Source organism: Ictidomys tridecemlineatus, chromosome 1 (genome assembly GCF_052094955.1).
Source record: "Ictidomys tridecemlineatus isolate mIctTri1 chromosome 1, mIctTri1.hap1, whole genome shotgun sequence".
NCBI lineage: Eukaryota > Metazoa > Chordata > Mammalia > Rodentia > Sciuridae > Ictidomys > Ictidomys tridecemlineatus.
Window position 1 is genome coordinate 224,851,637 of NC_135477.1, and position 12,909 is coordinate 224,864,545.

The window sequence follows — 12,909 nt, forward strand, 5'->3', positions numbered from 1 at the left end:
CTGTGTTGAATCAGACAGTGTCCTGACAGCATACAGATGCCACAGTCACAGGGTTTAATAGAAGAAGGAACTGGTTATGGGAGTGTGAACAGGGTTAAGTGAAGGAGCAGAAACTAAAGCACCAGGGACCAGCAACAGTGGAAAGTTCCTGCCACCTAGGCCTGGGATACTGGAAGTTGTTGAAGGGAAGGTGCTGCTGTGAGTGATGGTTGGAGAGAACCAATACCACTGCCAACGCTCTACTGATCCAAAAGCCTCTAAGGGACAACCCCTCTTGGCCTCTCTCTTCAGCCCTTCCCACTTCCTGACGGTGCTGCCCATTCAATGATCTCAGCTAGAAGCTAGAGATTTGCATCTTGTGTCTTAGACCAAGCCAAAAAAGGGTGCAAAATGGATCTGAGAAGTCAGAGGGAAACAATTAGCATAGACACTTTATTAATTGCTTCTGCTGTAACAAGTAACCATTAATTTAGTGGCTAATAAAACAGAAGAAATTTATCATCCTACAGTTCTGAAGGTCAGAAATCCTAAATTAAAGATGTCAGTAAGTCTAAATTCTTTCTGAAAAGTTGAGGGGAAGAACTCATTTCCTTGCCTTTTCCAGGGTCCAGAATCTACACATATTCCCTGACTCCTGGGGGCTTTCTTGAATCACTCAATTTCTGCTTTCAACATCACGGGGGTCTTTCTTTTACCCTCCTTCCTCCCTCTCAAAAGGTCCTTATTGATACAAGGTCCACCTGGATAATCTAGGACAACTGCTTCATTTTAAGATTCTTAACTTAACCCCATATGCAGCAATGTGCACACATTCACAGGTTCTGGGATTAACATGTGGGAAGCCATTTTTCTATATACACAGACCACATACTCCAACCAGCTATGAATATGAAAGAAGTTGAAGTCTCCAATACAGATAGATTAAAACTAGAGACTACATCTACACATTGTACAATTAAAATGAATTCATTTTTATACTTTGAAAAGTCTTTTCTTTTTTGGAAAAAAAAATGAGAAAATTGAACTACTGTTCTATTTAATTTTAACATTGTTGTATATGCTTAAGCCTTTATATTTTTACGTCTTCTAAAATTTCAACATCCCAAGTTACCTTCTTTAATCTTGTGGCAATAATACTACAACATTTTTCATAAATAAACTGACTTGTAAAAATAAAAATAACTAAAAATTATTGAAATGCTATGATTTTTCTCATTTTCATGTACCATTCCCACAATATCCATAAGACAGATGGCATCATTAATTTTATTCAAAGGTGGTAGAGCAGACACATAGGTTAAGTAATTTGCCTTTGATACTATAAGAGGAGGATATGTTGGTTATCATTTCCATTTGCTTCCCCAGATCCACTTTGCATTTCTGTCCTGCTCTGGGAGGCTGAACTATTAAAACTTTATCTTCCATGATTATTCCCCCTGGCTTCTAGTTGGCTTCAACCAATGGAACATATCAGCAAAACTCTTAAGAGTAAAAGAAGTGAAGTTATGTTTCCCTATTCTGCTCCCATCCTTCCTTGCAGTAGAGAGTCGACTTCCCTATACAATTGTTCCCTATATAGCTGTCAGGTAGGTGTTCATTCCACTCTTCCCAAGTTCTGGTAACACTGTTAAGTCTTGAGTCCTTAGAGTTAGTAATGCCTTTCCATTTTTGCTAGCTCCTGGGTTCCTCACCATGCCTAGGTGTTTCTCTCAATCTTCCCACATCTCTGAAACTTATTACTTTATTAAATTATTTCCAAATAAACTGGTCTGAATGTGCTATCTTTTCTCTTCCTTTGGAAGTTAGCTGCAATTTGATTATAAGGATATTTGATTTCAGAAGTGGAGTCATTTCAATATACTGTCTTTAATAAAAGAATATTTCAAAAGCAAATTAATTTATAACTTGAAATAAATTAGTTGCATTTAGTCAATTACTTATATACTTGTTCTAATGACTTTTTAAAAAAATGACTAACTCTCTGAATTAAGCCACTTTCATAATTTTCAAATTTGAACATAGCATACCATAGGTTGTATATAATGAGTGTTTTCAGTAATAAATCAGTTTGTACATATAAGACCAGTTCTCCCTTGTTATTTTTCCATCAGTATTCATTGTTCATAACATTTATCTGTCATGCTTTGATGTCATGCTTTGCAGTGAGTTTGGATTGGATTCATCAATATGGGAATCTCTTCAAGTTATTTCACAGAAAAGGGAGTTCTTGCCCACCATAATATACAATTTACTTCTGTTCTTTTCTTGTTTCTTTTCACCACTTCCTAAGTGATGATATCTGTTTCCTTGACAACAAGGCAGGATGAAAATTGAAATGACACAGAATATATGTCAGGTGTATTCACAAAGTGAGCTATAGTTGTTAAAATGAAATATATCAGAGCAAACTTGTCTTCTTTTGTAGGCAAAGATGCTAATGAAGGAGCTTCACATTTCGGATGGTTTCCATGGTGCCAAGGAGATAGGTACACATGACACTCAGCCCTGGGCCATTGCAATTTTACATTTGTTTATTACAACTGTTAACTTTTTATTTTCTCACATTTATTTTTAAGTCACTGTTATGGTATAGATATGAGGTGTCTCCCAAAAACTAACATGTGAGACAATGCAAGAAATTTTAGAGGTGAAATGATTGGGTTATGACAATCTTAACCTAATTCATGCATTGTTCTGAATCTGCTGGTAGGAATTAATTGAGCAGTAACTATACACAGGTCAGGTATGGATAGAGGAGGTGGATCACTGGGGTCTACCTTTGGGGTACAAGTTATTTTCTGGTAAGCAGAGCTCTCTCTCTGCTTCCTGGTGGCCATGTCCTGAGCTGCTTTCCTCCTCCATACAGCTCTACTATGATATTCTTTCTCACTTTGGGCCCAGAGCAAAGGAGTTGGCTCTCTATTGACTGAGACTTCTGAAACCGTGAATGCCAAATAAATGTTTCCTCTTCTAAAATTATTCTTGTCAGGCACTTGGGTCACAGCAGTGAAAAAGTTGAGTAAAACAATCACACATACTAAACATCTAGTTCATAACTTCAATGCTGAACAAACAGTTGTTTCTTCTTTCAATTGTGGGATCAATTAAAGTATAACATGATGGTCTCTATTTTGTGCCTAGAACATATAGTTCAAAATGTATTATGACAATATAATATACATATTGGGATCCAACAACAGATCAGTCAGAAATTCCCCTTAATGGTTGTTCCTGTGATTCTAAATTACAATGTCTATGTGACAAATTGGTGAAGAAACAAGTTCCTAAAATGATTTATAAATCATAAAAAGTTGTCATTCTATTTTCATAGACACTTTAATATTAACTATATAGTGATATGTTCTAATTATTTGAAAATTAATAATTCAAACATAGTACATATGGAATCTCTGTTAAGAAGAGTATGATTAACCAATGCATTCCTTTCCCTGATCATGAGATAAATAGAATTTCTGAGACTATTTGAATAATGCTCTTCCTGAAATTGAAACCTCTGGGATGCTTTGGTTAAAAATTAAATTATATATGTAATGTAATATTTGGCTATAATTATGGTATATGGATACTAAGTCTTTAAAAATTTAATTCTCTTTGATATTAATATATTTTCACATTTAAAGGTGTTTTCAAATGTATGTATCTACATCCCCATTGAGAAAATGGTAATTAGTCCAGAGAACATATACTTTTCCAGCAACTGGACACCCTGATGATATAGCTAAGTACACAATATAAGGGGTATTTGTTTCTCAGACCATGAAGGCTGTCTACTTCCGCTATTAACAAAAGCTTTTATCATCCATAAAACTATCCCATTCATTATATGTTGATAGATGTTACAGATGGAGTCCCTGTGAAGCAGATATTGAAATGGAGGACTAGAATGCAGGAATCTCAGTAGGGTGCTTTTCGGAAAGGTTAGAAAGCAGGATCCTCCTGTAGAGGGGGGATTTGGTCTGGGATACAAATGCAAAAAAAAAAAAAAAAAGCCTCATCTAAACTTCATGGGTAGCTCCCTTTCTAAGCTAGAACAGCCAGCCCTTCAAGGTTGTCCCAATGTATGGGGAGAAACCTTGACTTTCAAGTCCTGTGCTTACTAATGTTTAGCTATGATAATTCTGGAAAGAGCTAAGAACAGGTCTGAGAAAAGAGCTAAAAACCAGATCTGAGAGTCTTCAACAAACTTCCCAGTAACTGGAGAATCCTTTCTTAGGTCTGGAAGGGAGGCTTTAAAGCAGTATAGCCCAGCATCCCCAAAATCCAACACTTTAGCCACTTAGCTCCACTTGCTTTATGTATGTGGCTAACTGGTTTCTTTATTCTGGACTGTAGTGGGCATCTTTTCCTCAGGGAAACTGATAGGAGAAAGTCAACAGAAGATCCTCAGCTTTTGCTGGCTGCAGTTGGTCTCAAGGCTGCAACTGGCATTTAGCATTTGTCTCTTTTAATGTCAATACTAGAGTTGCCTTGTCTTCAGTTAGCAACTCTTCTTGTCTGGATAGCTTTATCTAGTAGGATGACCAAGATCCTCATACCTGAGAAATCTAAGCTCCTGGTTACAAGGGTCTTTTTTCCCCGCATCATGCTGTAAATTGAACCTGGGGCCTGGCACATACGAGGCAAGAGCTCTCCCACTGATCTGCATCCTCATCCCAATCATGCTATTTTGAGGTTGTGCACTTGTTCATTTGACATTAATATTGGGCGAGGGAGTGTCAAAAACCACCCCTAGTTGACTGCCTGAGTACAAAACATATTCTTTCATAATTATCTCTATTGTTTAACCACATACCTGCATTTTCTTGATGATGGGTGTTAATGACTCCTGCCATGATGATAACTTTTCTTTTTGCTTTTTTGTACCTCGGCACTCATAACTCAGGAATTATAGTAATTTAGACCAAAGAAAGTTATTTTCTATTTTTGCTGTTCTAGCCCACCAAAGCTGAACAGAGTGCCTAGGCAAGAGCTGTAGCTTAAAGTTTAATGAGACTCTATCTGCTTTCCCAGGTGGCAGAATTTCAGAACTGAGAAACACAAATTATTCAAATGAATCATTGAAAATGATGGTAAGTAGGACTACTTCTATTTCTATCATTTGGATTCCAGACTGGGTATATTGTAATTTTTGCATCATATAATAGTTATTAATGTAGTTAGTATGCTATGTCCTGAAGAATAACACTTATCTTACAAGGTATCATCTTTGAACTGAAATTCAGCTGTATCTTTAATAAAGTGTAACATGTTGTATGAAGATGGCAGCTACTGTGTGTAGTATATGTTAGGAACAGTGGATTTCATGGTCATGTGTTCACTATCATACCACCTTTTCTATAACATGAGACCAAACAATGGATGCAAAGTCATAGGTGATAGTGTACCATCATATCATATCAAATATTCTGTAAGCCCTTGGAGAGTGGTAGTAATCACGGCTCTGGATAAAAACATCACACTCACCCTTGTATTACATATCTTTTAGCAACAAAATACATCACTGCCTCTTCCCAAGGTAGAAGAGATCAAATGAAATAGACTTGCTACCAAGTGACCAAGTGGTTTCCTCCAGGGAAAATGCCACATTGGTTTCCCAGCAGTGGGTTTCTATTACTAGCAAGTTGGTATTCTGAAGCATCAGTCACTCTTTCAGCCTTGGTAAATGAGAACACACATTTTATTTTTTTATCCTTGGGCACTATGCCTGTCATTCTGACTACTCCAGACCCACACCCATCATACCAGCACTGTGGTAACTGATGACAAATGTTGTCCCATGTCAACCGGCTAAATTGTTTTACCTATCAGGTTGTTTATTCTCTTTTACATGGTGGTTGTTCTCATGATCAATACTTGTGGGAGAAGGGAACGAAGTAAGACTGAGTTGAATCAGAAGTTGGGAACAGTTGCAACAGGACTTAGCTGACCCTGGTGGAGGCTTGAAGTTGTAATGGCCCTTCAGACTTTCCCAGACATGGAAGCAGAGAAGTTGATCTTCATAACAGTAAATCTGCCTACCAATCATTGGATGTGGGCTGGTCTGAGAAGGGAAGTATAATCTTAGATAATCACTCCTAGGGTGGTGGTATCATAGAGAAAGAAACCTTGCACCAGAAAGAACTTGAAACTTTCAAAAAAAAAAATCTGATTCCACCAAATGAGCCTTCAAAACTGAGCTGCAAATCAACCAGTATTATATATCACAATATTTTTTTGGTGGATGAGAATGGAGCCTCCTTCACCGAGGATTGAGATCTGACTAAACACTCCTGAGGCCTATGTTGTCAGATGAACTACCTTTGGGAATCAAGTCCATTTGCAAGGTTCCTGACTGCCACCAGTAGAAGAACTCACTATTAGTTTCCTAAATATGGAGACCAAAGTACAAGGAGCTCTCCTTGGTGCTGCATATAAACTTCAAAGACTCCATCCTCTGATCTTTTAAATAGTGCTCATCTCAGTCTCTAGTTTATGATGTTTAACAGGTCACCGATTTTGCTTCCTCTATCCCACCAAAGCTGAACAAATCCTAATGCAGTAGTGACCCAATCTGATTTTAAACATATGCTTAGCTCTAGTCATTACCTGATGACCAACTCTCCTTAGGCCAACTCTCCCAGTACTAAGAATTCATCTATTGAAAAATAAAAGTTATATGCATCATTCTTTTGAAAAACTGTAAGATTCATTTGATTGGTCAATAAGGAGATTTGGGTTATCAAATAAACCTGGAAGATGAAAGTGCCTACTAAAATCTAAGTCAAGTAATTGTTCAGGATTTTAAACAGAAGCAAATGCTATATACTTTTGCTCCTTCTGTTTAAAATCCTGAACAATGTGAATCAAAGTGAGTCAGAACTAAGACATGTGCTGGGCTCAGTGACTTACATCTATAATCCTAGTGACTCCGGAGGCTGAGGCAGGAAGATTGCAAGTTCAAGGCCAACTTCAGCAATTTAGTAAGATCCGGTCTCAAAATGAAAAATAAAAAAGGGCCAGGGTGTATCTCAGTGGTAAAGTGTCTCTAAGTTCATCATCATCATCAATGTTAAGGGGTCCCCTTTCAGTTTTATAAGGATAAAAGAGAAGTATGTTGGGGAAGTGGAATATTGGTAGGTAGTCACCATTTTCTACTCTTTGGGTTGAGTTAGGAATTAAATTAAGTGCAGATACAAAGTTCTGTTTTGTTAATATCAGTAGGAAGAAAACTCATAACTTAGGAATTATAGTAATTTAGACCAAAGAAAGTTATTTTTTATTTTTGCTTACACTCTTGAAGCAGATGTTAGACAACTTTAGTCCACATAAGTACAATTCAAAGCTTATTGTGGAAGTAAAGAAAAATGAGCTATCTCATCTGGTTGGTTTATAAAGAAAATCTTCATAAAGGCACTCAGTCTAGTTCTTGGAAGAGAAATATGACTGTTGTATGTGACAGTCCCAGGGCTGCAATAGGTGTGTGTGTGTGTGTGTGTGTGTGTGTGTGTGTGTGTGGTGATGGGGATGGATGGGGATGGAACCCAGGGCCTTGTACGTGCTAGGCAAGTGCTCTACCTCTGAACTTTACTCTCATCCCTGCAACATATTTTAATGTCATTCATTACTAAAAAGGATTTAACTATGTTTCTTGTTAAGTGAATATCCATTACTCCACATGTATCCCTTTAATAACTAGCAGAATATCTTCACAGATTAAGGACAAATAATTCTTTTTCCATTGAGGGATTTAAGCTCATTACACTTTACTAGGAAAATGTTATAACACATACCTATACAAGGATTTTGACATTCTTGCTATCTATGCTACTTTTAAAATATAAAACCCACCCTGTGGAAATACCTTCAAACAACAGATTCCATTGTAGACCCAAATATGATTAAAGGGCATGCCAGGGAGTGGGCATATGAGTTTGGGAGCTGAAGTAAAATAGATCAGAGCATATTTGGATTTAGCAAGCACAGTATGGTTGAAGCATCAAACATTCAACACAGTGGTGGGAGAAAAACAAGGGACACATAGACACTGATGAGTATTGGAGGCAATAAAGCCCAAGAGAATTATAATCCAAGAAAGCTGATTAACATAGGAGGGATGCATTATTTGCAGTGCAGTGTGGGGAGGAAGAGACACTAGAAGCATAGTTATTCAATTAACTAAAGATCAACTTAGGATGCTGTCAACAACAACAAAAAAAGAGAGGATAAATGAAAAAGACACTGAGGAATCATAGCTAATGGAATGTGGTGACTAATTTTAAGGTGAAATGGATCTTCATGGGAGAATAGACCCAAGAATACCAAAATTTTTAACCAGGGTGACTAAACACTATGTAGATGTACATTAATTTACATAGAAATCTTAAGAAGAATTTGGTTTGAAGTATGGTATTTCAAGTGGCTACAAAATATCATGTGGGAAAGTGAGCCAAGCGGTTGCCAATACAGGACTAGGGTTGGAGAGAGGGTTTAGGTCCAGAGAGTAAAATTTGAGAACTATATAGAAATAAGAACAAAATTAAATTAAATGGAAACAAAATAGGTTGATCTGATAGTCAATTTCCTAAGTCTATATGGCTCTTGGGATCATGTGTCTGTAGTTTAAAGGGATTCCACAAGGTGGTGATGTATTCTTAATAGCTAAAGGACTTTAGGTTTTAAAATAATTAATAACAGTAATCCAAAGACAGCTATATTTTGCCCCATCTCCAGCATCTGAGTTCATTATTTGATGTTTGACATGAAAATTTCCATAAATTACAAGATATAACTAAATTCTCTCTCATTATTTTCTAAGATATATAAAAATGGAAAAGTTACTTGAAATAACGACCAACTGTAAAAATGTAGGATTATTAAGGGCAGTCTTATCTTCTATGTGAAAACAATACTTGGTGTTTTCTCAAACTTTTGACATAATTTATTATATAATCTCTTCTGTTTGCTTTAATGACAGCATTCCCCTTAAGTCCTATTTTTCAGATCAATCTTTTTTTTCCCACCAGTCTATGTTTTTAAATGTAAATAGTATTATTTTTTTCTGGTTTTAAAAGCATTGCTCCACCCACACTCTGAAATTCAGATTCTCTTGACAGCTGTATCCCACTCATACTTGCTTTAAGATCCAAATAAAAACATGTACTCATCTCATGTGAGTGACTCATCAATGAATCATATAATACTGTGGATCTACGTGTAGCTTTAGTTATATGAACTCTCAACCACATATTCTCTATAACTACTTACAAAATTTCCCCCACACTCATTATTGAAATTGAAAACAGTGTAATGTACCAGTGAAAACATCTAAGTTGCTTAAGAGTTTGAATGAGAGAATATGGATTGTGTTAGAGTCATATATTATCTCTTTTCCTACTAGGATCATTGTTTTAAAGTATTGTGCATTATCTACTCTCTTCCCTACATGCTCAAGTGAAAATGTCTTTAAGAAATTAGGTTTTCCTGAAGGTATAGAAAAAGAAAATCCCTGTATTGGTATAAAGTTATAAATTCATTCAGCTTTTATATCCATGGTTCCTGCATTCATGGACTCCATCAACCATAGGTAGAAAATATTCAGAAAAAAATCATATCTGTAATGAAATGAAAATGTAAAGACTTTCTTTTATTATTCCTTAAACAACACAGTATTATAATTATTTAAATGGTATCTATTTGATTTTAGGCATTATAAGTAATCAATAGATGATTTAAAATATACATGATGATGTGCTTAGGTTATATGCAAATACTCTGCTATTTTGTGTAAGGAACAACAGGGTTATCCAACAGCGGTTGCTATCCAACAGGGGTTCTGGAATCAGTAAGGGACAACTGTATTAACTTGGATTGAGAGAGAAGAATTCATAAAAGACATAAGCTTGACAATGCACCTGTCTCCATTATGAAACATGCAATGGTTTTCTACAAGAAAGCACAGTGAAAAAAATATGACAAGTCTTGTTGGCACTGCAAATATTTACCACATCACTGAAATGCTGTAAAATACTGTAAAACTAGAGAAATAATCATGTGCTGTGTACTGAAAATCTCAGCCTGTGTGGAGTGCCATTGAGACACATGTTGATATATAAGAAAGCACTGTGCATCTTAAAGATCTGAAGAAAAAAGTTAAGAAGGAGAGAAAGCATTCATTAAAAGGCCTCAGTTTGAGCAGGCAAAAATTCTTCAGGACATTTAAAAGTCATACAAGGTCATGTAATTTGAAGGTCAGAAGTAAGTCGTCTATCTACTGCATATTACCTGCAGTGGTCTTTCATGGTGAATTCCAGAAAACTATGATAAATGTAGTTCCTATGCAAGCAAAATTTCAGTACTAATGGAGTTGGATATCATTGGAGATAAATGCTATTTTGTAGGTTTATTACAGACAATGAAGAGAAAATGGTGCCAAACCTAAAGCATCCAAAGATTGGCAAACATTCTTTTTCAGTAGAAATTGCAAGGTACTATCAAGCTAAAATTTTTGTTGGTGTGTTATTCCCCAAACTGCTTAACCTCAAGAGAGCATTTAAGATTGCTTTGTGAAGCAAGTGTTTGATCACTATAGGAGTGTTATCTTTGTGATTATTTATAACAGGGTACATGAAAAAAGAAAATCTTGCAAACAAGCTTCTCTTGATAATAGATAATATTCCTAGACATTCCTCTTTTTTTATTGATTAGGAAGATACTATCTAAGTATTTAGTTTCTTTTGCCTCTGGTATTATTGATTAGAAAGAGCCTAAGTGTTATTTTTCCCCCTCTCAAATATTATGTTCAGTATCTCGTGTGACATAGCTCCATTGGAGGTGTGGTATTGTCTTGACCTCAAGAAGGTGCCTGAACTTTATCAATCAGATTTTAACAAAATTGAATCACAATATACAAAGAATATTTGTCCCACAAGTTGTTGCTCTTTTAAGGAAATGATTGCTGTGAAGCAAAAAAACCTAAGAGTTCATGAAGGAAATTACATTTATGAAAGTAAATATTGAGGGGCTGGGGTTGTGGCTCAGTGGTAAAGCACTTGCCTTGCACACGTGAGACACTGGGTACGATCCTCCACACCACATAAAAATAAAATAAAGATATTGTGCCCATATACAACTAAAAAATATTTTTTAAAAGAAAGTAATATTGAAAATATTGAAGAACTTACCACCAAATAATTCATTTAGCATGATGCTGAATATCAGATAACAGAAAAGATCCACATATACTCTGCACAAGATTTTAAAATTTTAATATCATGCAGGCAAAATGATGACTAATGAAGGTAATTCTGTTAGGGAAGAATATATGATGAATCCAGGTTGTTCACTTGACCTTGAGGTTCTATCTTTTCTAGTTATAACTGCAAGAGGATATGTGCAACAACCTTGGCCTGAGAACAATATGATTATCAAAAGCCTAGCCCCCTCAGGAATGAAGATTTGGGTTGTTCTACCAGGTTTTATATGTGATGGTTTTATATGTCAAGTTGACTGGACCACAGGCTGCCTAGATATTTGGCCAAGCATTCTTCTGGGTCTGTTTGTGAGAATGCTTTTAGATGAGATTAACATTTGGTTTGGTAAAATAAGTAAGGCAGTTTTCCCTCCCTAATGATATTGGCCTTCATTTAATCAGTTGAAGGTCTGTATAGAATAAAATGGCTGTCTCTCCTTCAGTTGGAGGGATCTCCTCCTACATGATGGCTTATACTTCTGTGTTCGCCTTTTGTTATTATTATTTGTTCTGTTTAGATATGCATGACATTGGTCTTTTATAGCCTGCAGACTCACACTGAAACATTAGCCAATCTTAGGTCTCTAACTGCCCACGCTTTGACTGGAACTATGCATTGGTTTTAGATTTCTAACTTGTCACCTGCAGATATTTGGACTTCTCACCTTCCATAATCACACAAGCAAGTTCTTCATAATATCTCTCCTTCTCCTTTTCATGTGTACATATATACAAACATATATACTCTTTGTAAATATACCGTGTGTGTGTGTGTGTGTGTGTGTGTGTGTACATATATACAAACCGTCATCATTCTGACCTGCAGAGATGAGAGATGAAGGACAGTAAGGGAGGGAGATAATGAATACAATTGTGATCTTGAGAACAACTGCATTAAAGAAGGCTGTAGTTTGTCCCACCAATCTCCATCTTTAAAAGAAGGATCTATACAAAGTTCCTGATAAGACCTGGATATTCAGAAAAAAATGAATTGGCCAACTAGACTCAGGAATGAACAGAGAACCAATAGGATCTAACACAATCAGAATATGATACTTTAAGAAGGAAGTTCTCCTTAGGTGACCAAGTTCATGGGAAGCAAAGTTAAGTTGCTTCTTAAAGAAACCTGGAGAAGAGGATCAGTGCATTGTAAAAACCAGACTGTGATGCAGTGAGCTAGTCTTCCTTGTGGAGAACAGATAACTGATAGCCTCAAGCTGTCATTGAATCTACTGTGGTGTTCCTGCCAAAACCATCCTCTCCCAGAATTCCTCACAACCAACAGCTAAACACAGCAAGGGAACTGATGCCCCATCACTTTAATTTCAGATGAATCGTCTCTAAAAGCGACCTTTATTAAGGTTTTCCTATAAGTGTGGCCAAGAATTTTTTGTAAATGCAATGTAATCTGAAGCTCTTACCCAATTGTCTTTTCTTGAAAAGTTTGGTAGGCTCTTTCCTCCTCCCATGCTTCTGTCCTCTTTATCCTTCACAGGTATTTTTCACAACCAATCTTTTGCATATATAATTTCTTCTTATTACTTGCTTCTCAGAGCTTCTAACAGATACATTCATAGGTCTAAAATTAAGCAAGTGTAACATATCTCATTCTACTTGGCCTCAGCTGGGGCTACTCAAAGATTAGGGATTACAATGATGTA